A 21,367-nucleotide genomic window follows, 5' to 3' on the forward strand; every position below is an offset into this window, starting at 1 on the left:
TGGTGGCGCAGTGGTTGAGAGTCCGCCTGCCGATGCAGGGGACACGGGTTCGTGCCCCGGTCCGGGAAGATCCCACATGCCGCGGAGCGGCTGGGCCCGTGAGCCATGGCCGCTGAGCCTGCACGTCCGGAGCCTGTGCTCCGCAGCAGGAGAGGCCACAGCAGTGAGAGGCCCGCGTACCGCAAAAAAAAAAAAAAAAAAAAAAAAAAAAGATTCAAGAAATTGATGGTTAATGCCTTTCAGAGAGATTCATGACCACATACACACACACTTCATCTGGCAGAATGAAAGTCTCTGGCAACCAAGATAGTAATTTCAGTTGTGAGGATGGAGCTTGATTTCAGCAGATAAAAGCTGCAAAGGTGGACAATGGAGGTGAAATTCTTCCCAGGTGGAACATAACATCCGGCCACATTCCCTATGGAGCTCAGACCCCAGGGTACGAAATCAGTAAGTGATCAATAAATGTACTGAGCACCCTCTGTGGGCCCAGCATGTCCTAGCACGGGAGTGATAGAAATTGTAAGATGCCATTCCTACCAGGAAAGAAACTACACACATAAAAAGGTAGCACTTGGGGCTAACCCTACCACCATGCTGTATCTTTAGCAGGATTGGGGGTGGAAGGAAGGAAACGCACTGGAAACCATTTCTGGATTTTTCCACCCCCTCTTCTTGTAAACAATGTAAAACAGGAAACAAATTATTTAGCAGGATTACAGTTTAAATGCCTGGATTTAAAATGTCCATTTCTACTCATGGGCTCACATAGTCCAAGCAGCAGGCTACCCAAGGGGTTGGGATGTGACCTCAGGCCTCTGGGGGTAGAGTCTCCACCAGGAGGTGAAGACGAGGATTCACTGAGTCCTGCCGAGCCCGGTCCCAAGATGCTTCAACCATAGACCCTCCCTCCTCCTGTAACTACTTCACAGATCCCTGGGGATGGAAGAAGTGCAAGATGTGAAGTTTGAGTGGAGCTTTTAAAAAAAAAGGTGCTGCCACAAAAACAGACTGACAGACATAGAGGACAGACTTGTGGTTGCCAAGGTGGGGTGGGGAGGGGAGGGAAGGATTGGGAGCTTGGGATTAGCAGAGGCAAACTATTAGACATAGAATGGATAAACAACAAGGTCCTACTGTATAGCACAGGGAACTATATTCAATATCCTGGAATAAACCATAATGGAAAAGAATATGAAAAAGAATATATATATATGTACAACTGAGTCACCCTGCTATACAGAAGAAACTAACACAACACTGTAAATCAACTATACTTCAATAAATTTTTTAAAAAACTAGAGGATCACTCTGAAAAAAAATAAAAAGAGGTACTGCAACAAATTGCCCCCCCAAAAAAGTAAAGCAGAATTTACATTAATTGGAGGCAGCTCTGAACACCCCAGCACATCAGCTCACCCCAAACATTTTTATTCCAAACCAGCACTTCCAGACCTGACCCACAGTGAACTATGATGGACAAATCCAGGTTTCAAAGAGTATTTGTCCAAAATTTAGAATTGTGTGTATGTGTGTCTTCCAATGGGCTACCCTGGCTTTACATACACAGCGTCCATCCCCATCGGTGGAGGCTGGAAACTTCGTGTATGTAGCCCAGCCTACTCTTTTCTGGAGGGGACCATGTCATGGGATGGCACAGAGAAGGGGACTGATGGCTCCCAAAGTCAGGGGGAAGTGACCAGGTGACAATGGTGGGGTCATCCACACTCCTGTCCTTCCCCCAGACTCTATAAGACAAGCGTGGGAGGTGAGCCCTGGGTTCCAAGATAATCAGTTCATTGGTTCCATAAACAGTCAATTACTGCAAATGAAATGGGAGTATTGGGAGGAGAGAGGCAGGGACACAATGATGTCTGAAGAGTTCCCTGCTCTCAAGTTCCTTCATGCAAAGTGCCCTGGGCATTCCAAGGAGGGTGACCAGGACAAGCTTCAAGACAGAGAGTTTCAACATGCACCAAACAGAGGGTGTATGTTCCCAGGGAAGGAGATCCCTGAAAGGAGACCAAGGCAGGTTCAATTCATAACAAAGAGAGTTGGGCTGGAAGGCAGGTGGCCAGAGGACTGGGGTGACAGGCAGCATTCACATGAGGTATAAGATCATAGACTTTGGAGCCACACTGATAGGATTCAAATCCCAGCTCTACCAGGACCTTCAGACTCCTTATCTAGAGCTCACGCCTTCCAGTCCGGCTACACCTAGACTCCTAGTAACAACAACCATAATATCTAACACTTATGGAGGGCATTAGGCCAAGCTCTTCAAGTTCGCTCAAGACTTAGATCAGAGCCTGGCACAGAGTAAGAGCTCAATATATTTTAGACGTTGTTACTGTGACGGGCCTCACGACCGCATCAGGATGGAGGTGCTATTTTCCCCCTCTTATGACGAAGACACTGAAACTTACAAAGTACTTTATCCAAAGTCTCCCAGCTCTAAGTGGTAGAGCTTCTAATCTAGTGTCATATAGACTCGGGTTACGAATGTTTGTAAATGAAAAGGACATGGACTTCCATCCTACCGAAATGAAATGAACGGAAGGAATTTTGACTGAGAAATGGTGCCTCTATCTAGCTTGTAAATCTTGTTAAATATTGTCACACACACACCCCCCAAAAAAACTCCTCAAACCTGGAAGATCTGATTAAATTAGCTCAGTATTATTCACGATACCCCCTTTTCTATTTAAATGGACAATTAGCCATTCAGCAAGTGGTTGAAGGAAACAAGGGCAGTAAAACAACCAGTTATTACCATTATAACTGACAGCACCCAGGGTGCACGTTACTCTTTCTCAATCCCGTGGGATGGTGATGATGAAACTACGACTCATAATTAAAATCTAAGTAGTGCTGAACACGTGGTAAGTACTGTTTCAAGCCCTTTGCACATTTGGACTGACTTCATCCTCAGAACAGCCCCGAGAGTTAGGTGCTATTATTATACCCATTGTCGTAGGTGAGCAAACTGAGGTTAGGTAACTTTCCCAAGTCAGTGTTGGAGTCCCAGGAGGAGTAGTTGAAGATCAATTTAAATAACTTTCCTAAGGCCACCCAACTATATGATCCCAGATAGTCTGCCTTGGGAGACTCTGTGATGACTTCATTGCATAAAACAGAAAGGTAAGGAAGAAGGTGAAAAGATGGAATCAGACCTAGAGACTGCCATACAGAGTGAAGTAAGGCAGAAAGAGAAAAACAAATACCATATGCTAACACATATATATGGAATCTAAAAAAAGAAAGAAAAAAAATGGTCAGAAGAACCTAGGGGCAAGATGGGAATAAAGATGCAGACCTACTAGAGAATGGACTTGAGGATACGGGGAGGGGGAAGGGTAAGCTGAAACAAAGGGAGATCAGCTCGGTGCTTTGTGACCACCTAGAGGGGTGGGATAGGGAGGGTGGGAGGGAGGGAGATGCAAGAGGGAAGAGATATGGGGACATATGTATAAGTGATTCACTTTGTTGTAAAGCAGAAACTAACACACCATTGTAAAGAAATTATACTCCAATAAAGATGTTAAAAAAATAAAGATGGCTTCAAAAACAAAAAAGATGTAATCAAATATCCTCCTTATTCAAATAACATTCATTTCAGAATCATAAATTATTTATTAGCTTCTACTACATGCACGGAACCGTGCCAAGCATCAAGGGAGATAAAGATTAGTGAGTATTTGCTTGTCATGTTTCCAGTGTGTGTACAGGGCCTGTGTTTACTCTAAGGCTCCTTTTAAGAATGTGTCAGAAAATAATTGCTCCACCATATGCTGGGAATGGAGCCACATCAACAGAGTACAAATCCTGGGTAAAATATATCAAAGCTCCACAGTTATGACCAAAAAAAAAAAAAGATGAAAAGAAATATGTATGAGGAACTAGTAGAGAGCCCAATATGTAAACTGAGGAACTTCAAAGTGAATATAGTTCCAATATCAGAAATTAAGTTGAAATACATCTATCTATCTAGATATCTGTCTGCATATTTGAATACTGTCCAAGGACGTACTCAAGACCCTGGCAATATAACTACAGCATTTCTATCCCAACAACAGCTTATGTGAATGTATATGAAATGTGACTTGGGTCTTTTCTATTACAATGACTTATGCCAGATTCCTCTGTGCTATTTAGAAAGAAGTTATAGTAGGCATTTTCCAACTGGTTCACAGGAGCTCACATTCATGATGTCCCTCCAGCCCTGCCAGCCTCTCTCTCATTCTCCAGCTCCTTTCCTGGACACCCACCCCACTCTGACCGCTGTACTGGAATGTTCCTTTTCTCTTCCCACCCCACCTCTTCCAGCCTGCTGGCAGCATCTCTCCTTTTTGCCTCTCTTGCCAACCCATCTGGCTTCTTTACAAAGGAAAAGTTCCTCTTCCTCCTTCAGAGATTTCCGGATCTTAAGAAAACAAGGCATAGATATCCCTTTGACACCACAAGCCCATACCAGGCCTGATACACCAGAGGTTAACCAAACAGAAAACCCTGTCAGGCCGCCTAGAATAATGTGCACAGCCACATGCTATAAAGGCAACACAATATAAAACTCACCTCCAGATTTTTAAAGTACCAATGAGCCATCCCTGATTATACATTTGGAGAGCATCCATTCTGCAGTTTTTTGTTTTGTTTTGTTTTTTGTTTGTTTTGTTTTTTGCAGTATGCGGGCCTCTCACTGGTGTGGCCTCTCCCGTCGCAGAGCACGGGCTCTGGACGCGTAGGCTCAGCGGCATGTGGGATCTTCCCGGACTGGGGCACGAACCGGTGTCCCCTGCATTGGCCAGCGGACTCTCAACCACTGAGCCACCAGGGAAGCCCCATTCTGCAGTTTTTTAAGCAGTTTAACTTGCTTTTCTTTTCTTACAGTTTTTCTTCTCTTATGACAAATTAATACGTGCTCATTTAATTTAGAAAGTTAGAAACCCCATGGATCAGTTAAAAAAAAAAAGGAAGGTCACTGAAAATCTCAAGACACACTGTCAACACTGTAAGTGGGGAATCTTCTAATTTTGTCTAGATCTTGATGTCAACATCGACTCTACGTCTCTCTTCCATTCCTTACGTTCTATGAGCCTATAAGTCGACCCTTCTAGAAGAATGTTTCAGATGCTCTACAAAACCATCAGATTACTTTCCTAAGAACCATTTTACTATCTCCTCCAGCTTTACAACACAAGCAGCTCCCAGTGTGCACAGAATCGAATGCCACCGCCTTTGCCTGGAATCCAAGCCTCCTATGCTCTCCCAACACCTCCATCGTGGACCCTCCTCTCCATCCAACCCAACTCCTCACCCACCCAGACACATCCGTTCGTTTCCATCCCAGCCCTCCAGCCATCTCTTTACCTCTGAAAGGCTCTCTTCTTTTTCCATCTGACCTAAACCTCATTATTCTTTCAAGTTCTATTCTTGGGAAGACCTTTTATGGTTGGTGGTATTTGTAAAATGGTGGTTGAGAGCATGCACTGAGTCAGATTTCCTTGGTTCGATCCTGCCTCCACTACTTACTGGCTCTGTGACCATGAACAAGTTATTTTACTTTACTTGTGCTCAATTTCCTCATCTGAGGCAGGGAGATTAATCGTCCTTACCTTCTAGGGTTGTTATGAGAATTTAGTTAGTTAATAAATGTACAAGATCCTGGAAAGATGCTGGTGCAGAATAAGTGCTCACAAAGTTTAGGTGCTGTTGGGGTTGCCCTAGTACACACTGATCTAAGCTTCTTCTCGCACTCTGCACTTGACCCCTTTATCACTATGTGTGTGTGTGTACACACATACACACATACTGCTTAGTATGTAACCTTTTCACCTTCCTATTATATTTCTCTAGTGAAATGATCCTTCTTAAGCAGGAATCAGGAGCACGTCTCCGCTTGTCTGTGTCACTCACAGCCTTCTGCATGGCGTGATGTGATGCAGACAGCAGTTACAGGTGACCATGTGCAGAACAGAATAGAATTCACATGGGTTGAATTCTTGTCCAAGGGTCCTAACTCCTTGGTCCCCGTATCATCTAACTCACGTTAGATTAAGTGCAAGTTCCAGGGTCATTTTGGAACCAGAAGGGACCTTACAGATCATCTGGTTGAATCCCTCATTTCACAGAGATCCAGTGACTCACCCAAGGTCACAGAGCCAGTAGTCAGAGCTGGGAATGGAATCCTTGGGAAGTCCTGGAAAAGAATCTGCCATGCTTCCCACTGTGCATTGGAAAGGAAGCATGTGTCTATTATTTCAAATACCTAACCAAATCCTGACCAAATGAGTGACGTAGAGGAAGTGTGCAGTGATGGCAAAAGATAACTTAGCAGATGTGTGTGCTCCATGTAGAGAAACTCATAGAAATAACAAGTAAAGCACTGTTGTCACGTAATTTTGGTGAGGTCAAATTTTAAACCTGGCCCCCATGTGATTCTGTGTATGGGGTAATTTATGTTAACAACTTCCATTATTACATTTCTGGTAATTCTAATTTCACTGTGTAGAATAAGGCCATCAGCACTTCTTTGGCAGGAGGTCACATGAAAAGAGATCTTCCGGTTCTGCTGAGCTGAATGCTCGTGGCCACGCCTTCAGGGAAGAATAGGCCCAGGAAGAGGAGTGACAGGAGACAATGGAGCAAGCCTCCACCACCCTTGTTAGGAAAACAAGCTGTGGGTTACTAATGGGCTGGCATTTGGCCACAATGGGCGTATTGTGGCCAAGTTATAATAGTGAATGCAGAGGCTGTGGGCTGACCTCATTCACACCTGGCACGGCGGATTCACAGCCCAGAGAGTGAGGCACCACATCTCCCACCTTGTCAATGTATTCAAGGCGCCCACTCCTCCTGAGGCCACTCGGATGGCATATCTTCTGAGCAAACATCAGAAACGTAAGAAATAGACAGATTTCTTGGTGTAGGGACTAGAGGGAATTAAGTTCGAGTCTAATTTACTTTCACTAAAAGCTGTGCAAACTTGAGAAAGCCCCTCGCCTCTGGGTGGGTGGGGGGGTCTAACCTAGTCCCTTATATAATGTAGGGTCCAGGGCTTCCCCGGTGGCACAGTGGTTGAGATGTCCACCTGCCGATGCAGGGGACGCGGGTTCGTGCCCCAGTCTGGGAGGATCCCACATGCCGTGGAGCGGCTGAGCCGGCGTGTCCGGAGCCTGTGCTCCGCAACGGGAGAGCCCACACCAGTGAGAGGCCCACGTACCACCAAAAAAAAAAAAAAAGAGTGAATCAACCTGCCTGTCCAGCCCGTGCTGTCAGCTGCCTTCTCTCCTCCCATGGGCCCCGCACACTCACACTGGACCACAGGCTGTAACTGGGTCTGGGATGTATGTCATTTATTCCACGAGTTCATAAGCTGCTTGTGGTCAGGGCCACTTCTGGTTTTCTTCTCACATATACCTTCCTGACTTAGTGGACTGTCTTTATGTATAAATTAGTCTAACTATAACTCCGCCTATTACTCTCAAGCTCTGACACACCGTGCAGTCACCCCTTCTGCTTTTATACGGACACTTCCTGTCCTCAACCTCTTCCTCCACGACGCCCACCAGCCGATGCCACATCACAAGCTATTCTGTGAGCCCCCTCTGTAAACGAAGTGCATGAGAGCATGTTCTCTCTTGTATCAACTTTGCTTGGTACCCAGGGTCCATCACCCCTGCCTTGTCCTAGTGACTAAGTCAAGTTCGTAAAGAAGAGCAGGGTTGTTACAAGAAAGGGTGAGCTTGCGCTGTGTGATCTCCCCTCTGCGGCAGGTGGGCCACCGGATGGAAGCTGAGCGCTAAGCGGTGGGTGGGGTTAGGAGCCGGGCTTCGGCAGTAAAGTAGCACGTGCTCTGAAAGGCAGAGTTCAGGGCAAAATTAGGATCCAGCACAAAAGGCAGTCTGAACAGAGGATCTGATCACTAAAGCACCAAACGAGGAGATAGCAGGATCCTGAGGCCCCAGGGCAGAGGGAACAGGTCAGGAAAGTGGGATGGGATGTACGGGGCAGATTCCCAAGGGCAGCAACTTCACGCCTGCCTCTGTGGGTGGATGTCTCTGCTAAAGCAGCCAAGCCAGAGACTAGAGGCCAAGCTCTGACATCTTAGTTTTGCTGTTTTTTTTTCTTTTCCTTATAAAGTACCATTCTCTACAGCTGTATACCATGTATTCCAGGGGACATAAAAGTTCCCATAGCTTATCCTTTATTCCTCTTTGCTTGCTTCCTCCTCTGACATACCTCACAAAATGGTTTTATTTACAGTTTGCCTATTTAGATACTTGGCAGAAAATTATCACGCTACGGCAACTTCCATCTTCACTTTTGCGCATTAAATCCTAAACCTCACTCACATCTAGACACATTTTTTAAGGCAGGGTTCACTCGTAAAATACATGCAATCACTTCATGGTATACTGTAAACAATGTTGCATTTTGCAACAGTCTCCAAAATTACCAATGACATACAATTTGTGGTCTTCCTGTAGCGTCTTCGGTTTGACGCGTTAACTTGACTTTACGATCACCATCGTACTGTATTTCACTGCAGTGCAGCACATCTGGGATAAGCAAACCTGGACTTCACCAGAAGGCTCAAGAAATTGAACGTTTTGGTGTCTTTTAAAAGAAGATCAGAAAACATTTCCCTCCCCAAACTGAATAATGCACTTCAACCCATTTCCCCACCTTGATGACTCGTAGACTGAGGACAGCTGGAGTATCACAGGACCGTACGTCTGGATATGAGTACGCACTCCATGGCATCACGGACGTCTAGAGTTTGTATGAGATTGAAATACGTGTCTGAAACAATTTTTAAAAACGAACTTCCTGAAAACCTGGCTGTTTTCTTGTGACTCGCCTCCTTTGGGTACAATCTTGTGAATAAAAATAACTCACCTTTATAGAGATGGCTTAGCGCGTGTGCCAATGCTTTACTTGCATGACCTCATTCTATCCTGACAACTACGAGGCTGGTTCTGTTATTGCTCCCCTTCCCACCACTCATGTCTGAATGGAACAGGCCATGTTTTTCTGCAACCTGAACACTGTCGGAACATCTAGTATGCCTGGAGACGTCTTGCATCCTGCCACGCCCACAAATCCATCTCTGGGGAGATGTTGCCATGCCTGGCGCTGGTGCCACTGAGTCTGGGAAGAGAGGGCTCTACCTTCAGGGCAGGATAAGTCATTTATTTTGAACCCGACTGTTTTCTGGGGGTAGACATCCATCTGAAAGTAAGTATCAGGGTAGACTTTCAATCTCCCACAGCAAACTGGACCCAAAGGGCACCTCCAGGTAAGTAGGAAAGCAAAGGGAGGGTGCCAAGATTTTCATGGAACCTCATCATCTTTGTCTGTCCTGCTCAGAAAATGAAGTGAAACGAGCTTTGAAGGAAAGTGAGTTTGAATTAAAAAGACACCTGCACAGCAATATGAATGTACCTGCCACTGAACTGCACTTAAAAAGGGTTAAAATGGTAGAGTCCGTGTTCACCAAACATCAGATTATGTTTGGCAAACGTCGAATAATAAAATTAAATAAATTGAAGGAAAAGCCAAACTAAAATAAAATAAATTGAAGGGAAAAAATAAAGACCTCTTCCTTAGTACAGCACCAGAGTACGAAGGACAATATTTACCAAAGTCTGTGCAGATTCTTTCTTGACAGTGGGATTTTTCTGTTTACAAACACTTGCTAACATCGTTCTCTTTTTCTTTTGAAATGCCCCCAGACCACCCCTCCCGGAGGCAGGATTAGACTGGCCCGGAGCCCACTGTCTGCTTCCTCGGCCCACCCTCCCTTTGTGTTGTCTGTGGGTGGATAAACCATTGCCAACTGCGGCCAAACGAACACCCAGATGCCCTCCCTTCTCTCTAGAAGCTATTTATTGTTTTCAGAGGAACCAGCCATCAAAGAGATCTCCTGTACTCCGTCCACTCCTCCGAACTTCCAGCTCTTGATTGAGAAATGCTAACATCTGACCAGACACCACAGAAACATCCTGAAAGACGATGCCTGGACCTGATTTTCCAGAGAGCAGCCCGGGCTTTCTTTATGAGCACATCAGCCAGCTTGTCTTCACTGCTGTGACATGGCTAACTGTCTAGCTTAAATCTCCAGCGCCCCCCCTGTTCTTACCCAGCACTGATTTATACTTCAGCCATCATCCAGGCCCCTAAGTTGCTTCTTCTTTTCTTCCTTGGCTCCATATTGCGCCAAGAATTCCCCTGCTCTAAACTCTGCGAGTGTGTTTTGCTGAGACTGAAGAAGCAAAATGTTTCCAGAGAAGATGGAAATGGATGGTGTTGATCGCTCAACCAGAGGTTGGATCATATAGCCCAGAACATTCTTCTATGAATGTTTTTTATGCTATCAACAAAATGAAAAAATATGTATATGTGGTGAAAAAATGTTAGGTCCAAGGATATGTCTGTAGACCCCAGTTTGTGGAAAACAGGTACAGGGTGTTTGGAGGGAGACTGGGTCCACCTGAGGCTGGGAAGTGATGCTGTCTTTTCCTAAAGACAGTGAGGACAGAGTAGCAGCCCTCACACTGTGCAGTACAGCCCTCTGTACTTTCTAAGTGTGTCATTTACAAAGGCTTTAAGTCAACGGCTCACAAGTGCCCTTAGATTTCACACTGAATCCCTCAGTGTGGCTGACAAGGCCCTCCCTGGCCAGACTTCTTCCAGCATCCACTCTCCTTGCTCACCTCCTTTCTCCTCCCCTGCCCAGGGCTACCCTGTTTCCCCACTGCACACCCTCAGTGCTCCAGGGGCTGTACTCTTTCTCAGCTACAGGGAGCTACTTGTGCTGGTCCCTCCTTCTGCAACTTTCTGATATTCCTTTCCCAGCCCTTTCGTGACCTGGTTAACTCTCAGCTCTCACATATCAGCCTGAGTTTTTTCCTCCTGGATCCTGTACTTCTGCTAGCAAGGCACTCACACAGCTGCATATTAAAATTGCTTATTCAATAGTCTGTCTTCTCATAGAAGTAAAAGCTCTGTGGGTATAGCGGTTGTATCTAGCTTGCTCACTACCATGTCTCCAGCTTCTGCCTAGCACAGGACCTTGAACATCATAGATGCAAAAAAAAAAAATTGTTGGAAGAGAGGAACAGAATTAATTAAGGGAGGACGAGGTGGGAGGATGGATGAAAAGCAGGAGAGCAGAAAGGGGTGAGGCAAAAGAGTCAGAAAACAGCAAAATGGTAACAACCATCGTCAAAAAAAAAAACTTTGCTGTTTCTGATCTCAAAAAAAAATATGTGATTGGGATGCACTGAGTCAGGAATTAAAATCCGAATCAGTTTCAGCACCTGGAAATACAGAATCTTCAGCACGTTCCTCAAACTCAGATGGACTTAGAGCTGCCAATGCATTTATCCCGGCGTGGGCATATAATTACAAATGCCCACCCCTCTTTTTATTTGTTTGTTGGAAAATTGAATTCTTTATTGTTTAAGATATAACTTGAAACTGTGACTGCTGAGTTGCCTAAAAGGATGAAAGGACTTGTGTGGAAGCACAAAGTGTGCAGTTATTTTAACCAATCTGTCCACATTTGAGATGTTTCTTTTACTGGTGAAAGGAAGACAATTGTAGCACAGCTCAAAGCTGCCATCTAGTGGACCTTCCAGTGACCTGGCATCATTGCAGAATAGGAGACCCGGAGGAACACACATCCATCCTCTGGGGAGATCAAAGTCCACCTTTTAGGATGAGGCGTGATTTGTGGTTCTCTGACAGAGTTCTCCTTTCTAAATAGCCCAGTGTAACATGTTTTAACATTCTGATATCCAAAAAGTTATCCTAAATCAATGTGAAATTTCAATCACTTTCAATTTGAACCTATCCCAGCAAGAAATCAATGCACCACTCTGAAAAAGTGTATCCTTTTCATTTCTGTTTTGGATCTTAACTTTGTAAATCAGATGTGTTAGTCTAGTATCCAAAGAACTAAAAAAGGAAGGAAGGGAGGGAGGGAAGGAGGGAGGGAGGGAGGAAGAAAAAGAAACGTAGACAAATTTATCTTCTCTGAAGCTACTACTTCATTAAACCAAGAGTGTCCTTCGGTCTAAGTGCCTACCGCCACCAGACGTGCCTTGGCGCACTTGAGCAGGGCAACAGTTCAACGTCGGGAACCGAGAGGCCAGGGTTTAGACTCACACTGCCACCCACTTTGTTGCTCTGGACCAGCCGTCTATCATCTTTGTCCGTTTCCTCATTTGATACAAAGAGAGGCTTAAGCATGATAACTGCTAAGGTCCCTTTCGGCTCTAAAGTTCAGAGCTTGTTCCCAGAGTCGCAGGTCTCGCGATCACAGGGGCCTGACTTGACACTCCCTCTAGGTTCAGCGTCCGCACACCATTTTCTCACTGAAATACTTGTGGAGGAGTTACAGGGTGCCAGGTCCTGAACTGGCTGCTAGGGAAGCAACAGCAGATACACAGACACGGCCTTTGCCAAGTTGACAGCCTCACAAGGGACACAAACATAAATCAAATGATCAAGGAAATGGTAACTGCACCACTGATGAGAAGGGCTCCAGTGAGGATGTGTAACTGGGGCCTAGTGGCAGCGGCTGAGAGCAAGGAAGGCTCCCTGAGGAAGTGACAGGCCTGGATCTGAAGGCTGGTGAGCAGCTAATCCAGTGTGTGCATTACAGGCAGAAGGACCCAAATGGACCAAGGCCCCAGGGAGGAAGGAGTTTGCACAACTGGGGATCAGAAAAAGTCCATGGAGCCTGGAGTGTGGACAACAAGAGAGTGAAGTGAAAGGGGAGGGAAGCAGGGGCCAGATTATGCACGGGCTTGTGGGCCGCGTTAAGAGTTTCATCTTTATTCTAAGAGCGACAGAATCGCTCTCCTGAAGGGCTTGAAGTAGGAAAGCAACGTGGCCGGATGTGCTTCTGTGAAAGATCCGACTGCTATGTGTAAGACTGAGGTCAAGTTCAAGACGGGGTACACAGAGGCAAGTTGTGTGACTCTTGCTGTGAGAGACTTGGGGGTGATGCTGCTGGGGCGGGAAGAAGTGGGGAGATTCCAGAAGTAATGAAACAGTAGCCTCATTAGGGCACGGAAATTGGCTGGATGTGGAAGTAAAAGGGAAGAGTCCAAGGTGATTCCTAGGCCTCTGGTCAAGGGCAACCGGATGGAATTCATGCAGTTCACTGAACTGAAGGACACAGGATGATGACCAGGTGTGGAGAAAGACCAGGAGCTCAGTCATAGGTGGCTATGTTTCAAGAAAGGCTCAGGAAACATCCAGGCAGGTGAGCAGGCAGTTGGGGACCGAGAGCTCGGAAGAAAACATGACATCTAATCTGTGATAAATGGGGGGATCTGGCAGCATGTGGTAAGAAGAGGCACAGCACAAACTTCGAATGTCTGGAAGAACAGAGGATGCAGAGCCGGTGAGGGAAACCCCAAGGAGGGGCCCGTGAGGTGAAAGAAAATGGGCAGAATATGGCGCCGAGGAAGCCAAGAGGAGGGCGTTCTCTTCTGCCGGAAGGACATGGTGGGCCAGCCCCACGAGGAGAACTCTGGATTGAGTGACCTTGACCTTGGTGATAAAATGCACGTGGAGTCCTCCACAGGAGTCAGGTGGAGTGGTTGAAGAGTGAACAGCAGAAGAAAGTGGAGAGAGTTGTGTAGAGAGAGGCCCCTCCACGAGGTTTGGCTGCGAAGATAAGAAGAGAGAGGTGGGCGGCCAGAGGATACGTGAGGGCCAAGGTGGGCCTTCTCCGTCTGGAGACTTAGGCAAAGGAACTCTTCGAGAAGCGGGGTTGAAGACTCAGAAAAAGGAGGCAATAACGGAGGTCTTCAGGCTCCTGGAAAGCTTATATAAGGATGAGATCCAGGGCACAGATGCAGCTTTGGCCTTCGTCAAGAGGAGAGAGCCTTCCCCCACTATAACTGTAAGTGCAGGGAAGGAGGAAGTGTGACGAGGACAGTAAGGCAATTCTAGGGCTCCAATTTCTCAGTGAATTGCGTGAGACCCGCACTAGCTGGAAGTGAGAGATGGAGAAGATCAGAGGTTTAGGAAGAGAGAAAACATGAGCTCACTAGAGAAACAGATTCAGCTTTGCCAGGCACGTGTGAGGTGACCACAAACGCACGGCACCTGTCGGGCCAGCTGTGCGGTCTCCTCCAGCTGTGCTCAGGGGCCACGTGCCGACAAGGGAAGGGAGGTGAACAGGTTTGTCTGGGGTTGGAAGTTTCCAAGTGGGAGTGAAGGAAAAACAGAGGGCAAAATAACCTACTTAGGACGCACTCAAGAGTTTAGTAGACATGACAGGTTCTAGATTCTAAGATAAAGAGAGAAGCAAAGACAGAGCGGGCAGGGTGGATACAGAGGGAGAAGGTAGAGGGGGAAAACTGACTAATGACTCCTGAGGTCAACATGCAACAAATGCCCTGAGGTAACCGGGCTGGATCCCAGTGGCTTGGCGCCCTCATTATAAAATATATTCATGCTTTGTCGTTACCTACCCAGGACAGCGCACACATACAGGACACACATCGGCACTAAGCGTAACAATCTTAATGTTCCAGCATGACTGGAAACTGACCTCTGTCATGCTAAGCCCCTGGGGAAACCAAACGATATTACCTGGTTTCTGGTGTATGTCCGGCACCGTTCTAGGTGCTAGGAATCTGATGAACCCATCAGATGTGGTATTTACCCTCAACGGGCTTATGCTTTCATGGGAGAAGAGGAACACAGGCCCAGATTTCAAAGAATTGCTCAATTAAATGAAAGTGGCAAAGGGATGTGCAAACTTTCTCGGATCCTCTATACCAGAAGCCATGTTGGCTGTGCACAATTCCCTGATTTATGTGAGTCCTGGTCAGAATGAACTGTCCCCAAAGATCACTTGGATTATTGTACTTGAGAAATATGCATTGCCTAGTAATATGCATTGCCTAGGTTCAATTTACTGAACATTTGAACATTTACCATCGGCCAGACAGCATTTACCAAAGATGATATCATTTCCATATTCCAGACAAGGAAACTGGGTTCGAGGGTAATTATTCGTCAAAGACCTACTTTGCAGGCTAGGATTCCAACCTAGCTGTGCCTCAGCCTAACCTCTCTGTTCCATAACATGCTCCCTCTTCTGGTCAGAAGATTACATGTGGACAAACGTGGCAGCATACGAACTTAGTTCCAGAAAGCTACCCAGATTGGTTAACAGGACCAGGCTTTCAGAAGCCCATCAGCACACTGGAAAGAACTCATTCCACGGGAAAAGAAAACACAGGATGAATACCTCTCTATCCAAAGGCACCACATTCCGGGAAAGATGTCAAGAACAAATTAGTCGAATCTCTGGTGTCAAAGAAATTGTGATTTTTGTTGTTGTTGTCTGATATAGAGTTATGACTAGATGTTTTTTCACATTTTTCCATAAAGTCCTTAGGGCCCACATCTGTCTTTACTTTCTTATAAAGCCCTAACTGTGCTTTGAAATGAATCCTATTTAATGCCAAGTCAAAACTGTTTTTTTTAGCTCCAGGATATTTCTCTTTGATTCAGATTCATATTTACTTCACTCTGAGTCCTTAAGATATTTTCAAACAGATTTTGGCTAATGTAACTTTGAAAATACTCCTAGAAAATATGAAATATTCAAGGGCTAAATCATCTAGGTTTAGGATTGTTTGTGTAAGTCAAAGACTAACTGTTCAGAATAATTTAAATCAGCTCCATTCTCATTTTTTAAAAAAAGTGTGTAAATTTGACTTTGGTAAATTAAGTCATTTAAAAGGATAACAGTAGTAAATCTTGCCAGATTTGTTCCAAGCAATAGCTACACACATGTATACACATACACACGTCAAGTATGGAGATGAAAATGGGAAAAATTATCATATTCTCTCACCTTCCACTCCTCATGCAACCCAATAACCCTTCAGGAAAAAACTATACACTGTCACGTCACATGAAGCCAGAAAGGTGTCTTCAGAATAAAACATGAAAGAGGACTTAATACAAGAGGTTAGATAGAGAGATATTTCTTATACGCATATATTATTTATTCTCGAAGGTATGTGTGAGCGAGAAGGGGAAGATAGTTATTCAGTAGATAAAGCTAAATGTGAAGCATTCAGCTAAGTCCTGGTGAAAAATACAGATTAAAAAAAAAAAAAAGGAGTTACAAGTATGTAGAGTGCTCAAAAAAGGATGCACCAGGGGCCATGTGGATGCAAATCTAGGGAGGCCTGACACGAGCTTCCCAGAGAAAGTGACCCTGAGGCTGAAGTCAGCCAGGTGAAGAGGGGCCCAGAGTGGTCTAGACCACGAAAGCAGCAAGTTCAAAGCCTCCAAGAGCTTGGTGCATTTGACGATGTCACAGGAACCCAGGCCAATGAAAGCAGACACACTAATCTAGACACCAGGGGTGATCAGGGAGAGTCTCAAAGAGTCACGTGAGGATGTGGAACTTCCTTACCAATGGAGAGCCACTGAGTGTTAAGCACGGGATTGACACAATCAGACCGGAATTTTTTTTTTTTTTTTTTTCTTTTTTTTGCGGTACGCGGGCCTCTCACTGTTGTAGCCTCTCCCGTTGCAGAGCACAGGCTCCGGATGCGCAGGCTCAGCGGCCATGGCTCACAGGCCCAGCTGCTCCACGGCATGTGGGGTCCTCCCGGACCGGGGCACGAACCCGCGTCCCCTGCATCGGCAGGCGGACTCTCAACCACTGCGCCACCAGGGTAGACCAGACCTGCATTTTTTAAGTGTCACTCTAGCTTCACTGAGAAGGATGGAGGAGGACAAGCCTGGGTGTGGTTACTGCAGTACTGGTGGTGATGAGGGGTAACGTGCCTGGGACTGGCGTAGCAACACCAGCGATGGAAAGAGGACAGGTTTATGGCTCTTAAGAAAGTTGAAGTATTTCAAGTATCTTCTCTGACCACAATGGCATGAAACTAGAAATCAACAACAGGAAAATAAATGAGAAAGAAACGATTACCTGGAGGCTAAACAGCATGCTACTAAAAAACCAATGGGTCAACAAGGAAATCAAAAAGGAAATTAAAAAATACCTTGAGACATGGGACTTCCTTGGTGGTCCAGTGATAAAGAATCCGCCTTACAGTGCAGGGGATGCAGGTTCAATCCCTGGTCAGGGAACTAAGATCCCACATGCTGCGGGGCAACTAAGCCCACGTGCCACAACTACTGAGCTCACACGCCTCAACTAGAGAGCCCACGTGCCACAAACTACAGAGCCCATGCACTCTGGAACCTGCATGCCACAACTACAGAGCCCACATGCCCTGGAGCCTGCTTGCCACAACTAGAGAAGAGAAAAACCTGCATGCCACAACTAGAGAGAAGCCCACATGCTGCAACGAAGAGCCCTCAAACCTCAATGAAAGATCTCGTGTGCCACAACTAAGACCCAGCACAGCCAAAAATAAATAAATTAAATAAATAAATAATGAAATAAATCTTTAAAAAATCTACGGATGCAGCAAAAGCAGTTCTTAGAGGGAAGTTCACAGTGATACAGGCCTTCAAAAAACAAGAAAAATCTCAAATAAACAACCTAAACTACTACTTAAAAGAGTTAGAAAAAGAACAAACAAAACCTAAAGTCAGCAGAAGGAAAGAAATAATAAAGAGCAGGGAGGAAATAAACAAAATAGAGATTAAAAAATAGAAAAAAATCAATAAAAATAAGAGCTGGTTTTTTGAAAGGGTAATAAACAAAATTGACAAACCTCTGGCCAGGCTCACCAAGAAGAAAAGAGAGAGAACCCAAATAAACAAAATCAGAAATGAAAAAGGAGAAATCTCAACTGATACTGCAGAAATACAAAAAACCTTAAGAGAATACGACGAACAATTATATGCCAACAAATTTGACAACCTAGAAGAAATGGACAACTTCCTAGAAATATACAGCCCACCAAAATTTAATCAAGAAGAAATAGATAACTTGAACAGAGCAATCACTGTAAGTGAAATGGAATGTGTAATAATAAAAAAAAAAAACTCCCTACATACAAAAGTCCAGGACTAGATGGCTTCACAGGTGAATTCTACAAAAAATACACACACACACAAATACAAAGAACTTATCCCAATTCTTCTCAAACTCTTCCAAAAGACTGAAGAGGATGGAACACTCCCAAAGACATTTTATGAAAACATCATCACCCTGATACCAAAACCAGATAAAGATACCACCAAAAAAGAAAATTACAGGTCAATATCTTTGATGAATATAGATGCAAAAATTCTCAACAAAGTATTAGCAAATCAAATCCAACAACACATAGAAAAGATCATACATCACAACCAAGTGGGATTCATCCCAAGTTCACAAGGATGGTTCAACATACACAAATCAATCGATGGAATACACCATATTAACAAAAGAAAAGTCAAAAACCACACGATCGTCTCAACAGATGCAGAAAAACCATTTGACAAAATTCAACTTTTTTTTTTTGCAGTACGCAGGCCTCTCACTGTTGTGGCCTCTCCCATTGTGGAACACAGGCTCTGGACGCGCAGGCTCAGTGGCCATGGCTCATGGGCCTAGCTGCTCCACGGCATGTGGGATCTTCCTGGACCAGGGCACGAACCCATGTCCCCTACGTCGGCAGGCGGACTCTCAACCACTGCACCACCAGGGAAGCCCCAACATCTATCCTTAATAAAAAAAAAAATCTCACACCAAAGTGGGTATAGAGGGAGCATACCGCAACATAATAAAAGCCATTTATGACAAACCCACAGCCATTATAATACTCAATGGTGAAAAGCTGAAAGCCTTCCTGCTAAAATCTGGAACAAGACAAGGATGCCCACTCTCACCACTTCTATTCAACACAGCAATCAGACAAGAAAAAGAAAAAAAGCTATCCAAATTGAAAGGGAAGAGGTAAAATTGTCACCATATGCAGATGACATGATACTATACACAGAAAACCCTAAGGACTCCACACAAAAACTGCTAGACCTAATAAATGAATTCAGCGAAGTATCAGGATACAAGATTAACATTCGGAAATCGGTTGCATTTCTTTACACTATGAAATATCAGAAAGGGAATGTAAAAAAACAATACCTTTTAAAATCACACACACACAAAAATAAAATACCTAGGAATTAACCTGACCAAGGAGGTGAAAGACTGAGAACTATAAGACATTAATAAAAGAAATTAAAGAGGATTCAAAGAAATGGAAAGATATCCCATTCTCTTGGATTGGAAGAATTGATATTGTTAAAATAGGAACACTACACAAAGCAATCTACAGATTTAATGTGATCCCCATCAAATTACCCATGCATTTTTCACAGAACTAGAATAATCCAAAAATTTATATGGAACCATAAAAGATCCAGAATTGACAAAACAATCCTAAGGGAAAAAACAAAGCAGGAGGCATAAGTCTCCCAGACTTCAGACAATACTCCAAATCTACAGTAATCAAAACAGTGTGATATTGGTACAAAAACAGACATACAGATCAATGGAAAAGAATAGAGAGCCCAGAAAAAAACCCACACACGTATGGTCAATTAATCTTCAGCAAAGGAGGTAAGAGTATAAAATGTGAAAAAGATAGTCTCTTCAGTAAGTGGTGCTGGGAAGGTTGGACAGCTGCATGTATATCAATTAAGTTAGAACACACCTTCACACCATGCAGAAAAATAAACTCAAAATGCATAAACACTTAAACATAAGATGGCACCATAAAACTCCTAGAAGAGAGCATAGGCAAAACATTCTCTGATATAAATTGTACAAATGTTTTCTTAGGTCAGCCTCCCAAGGCAATAGAAATAAAAAGAAAAATAAACAAATGGGACCTAATCAAACTTATGAGCTTTTGTACAGCAAAGGAAATCATTAAAAAAAGAAAGAAAGAAAGAAAAGCCAACCTATGGAGTGGAAGAAAATATTTGCAAGTGATGTGACTGACAAGGGCTTAATCTCCAAAATATACAAGCAGGTCACACAACTCAACAGCAAAAAACCAAACAACCCAATTGAAAAATGAGCAGAAGACAGTAGCCATTTCTCCGAAGAAGACATACAGATGGCCAGTAGGCACATGAAAAGATGCTCAACATCACTAATTATTAGGGAAATGCAAATCAAAACTACAATGGGCATGAACTTATATATACTACCAAATGTAAAATAGATAGCTAGCGGGAAGCAGCCGCATAGCACAGGGAGATCAGCTCGGTGCTTTTTGACCACCTAGAGGGGTGGGATAGGGAGGGTGGGAGGGAGACACAAGAGGGAGGAGATATGGGGATATGTGTATATGTATAGCTGATTCACTTTGTTATAAAGCAGAAACTAACAACACCGTTGTAAAGCAATTATACTCCAATAAAGATGTTAAAAAAAAAAAAAAACTACAATGGGATATCACCTCACACCGGTCAGAATGGCTGTCATTAAAAAGTCTACAAATAACAAATGCTGGAGGGTATGTGGAGAAAAGGGAACCCTCCTACACTGTTGGTGGGAATGTTAGTGCAGCCACTATGGAAAACAGTACGGAGGTTCCTCAGAAAACTAAAAATAGAATTACCATATGATCCAGCAATCCCACTCCAGGGCATGTACCTGGACAAAACTACAATTCAAAAAGATACATGCACCCCTATGGTCATAGCAGCACTATTCACAATAGTCAAAACATGGAAACAACCTAAATGCTTATCGACAGATGAATGGATAAAGAAAATGTGGTACATACATACAATGGAATACTACTCAGCCATAAAAAATGAAATAATGCCATTTGTAGCAACATGGATGCAACTAGAGATCATCATACTAAGTGAAGTGAGTCAGAAAGAGAAAGACAAATACCATGTGATATCACCTATATGTGGATATGGCACAAATGAACCTATCTACAAAACAGACTCACAGACATAGAGATCAAACTTAGGGTTGCCAACAGGGAGGGTGGAGAGAGAGGGGTGGACTGGGAGTTTGGGGTTGGTAGGTGCAAACTATTACATTTAGAATGGATAAACAACAAGGTCCGACTGTATAGCCCAGGAAACTATATCCAATCTCTTGGGATAAACCATAATGGAAAAGAGTTTTTAAAAAGAATGTCTCTGTGTGTAACTGAGTCGCTTTGCTGTACAGCAGAGAGTGGTACAACACTGTAAGTCAACTCTACTTCAATAAAAAAGGAAGGAAGGAAGGGAAATTGAAGTGACCGAACTTGGTGACTGATTGGCTGTGGGGAGTGAGGGAGAGAGGAAGAGGCAAGGATGCTCCCCGGTTTCCAGGCTGAGCAGCTGAGTGGATGGTGGTGTCCTTGAGGGAGATGAAGACCCAAGTAGGTGGAGTGTG

At 44.3% G+C, this 21,367-nt stretch overlaps 1 protein-coding gene across 2 annotated transcripts in view; it reads right to left on the reverse strand.

Moving 5' to 3' along the window:
- Positions 1 to 21,367, reverse strand: part of PDGFRL (platelet derived growth factor receptor like) — a 55,125-nt gene that overhangs the window by 22,913 nt on the left and 10,845 nt on the right. The window lies entirely within an intron of this gene.

This window comes from Phocoena sinus, chromosome 21, assembly GCF_008692025.1.
Source record: "Phocoena sinus isolate mPhoSin1 chromosome 21, mPhoSin1.pri, whole genome shotgun sequence".
Lineage (NCBI taxonomy): Eukaryota > Metazoa > Chordata > Mammalia > Artiodactyla > Phocoenidae > Phocoena > Phocoena sinus.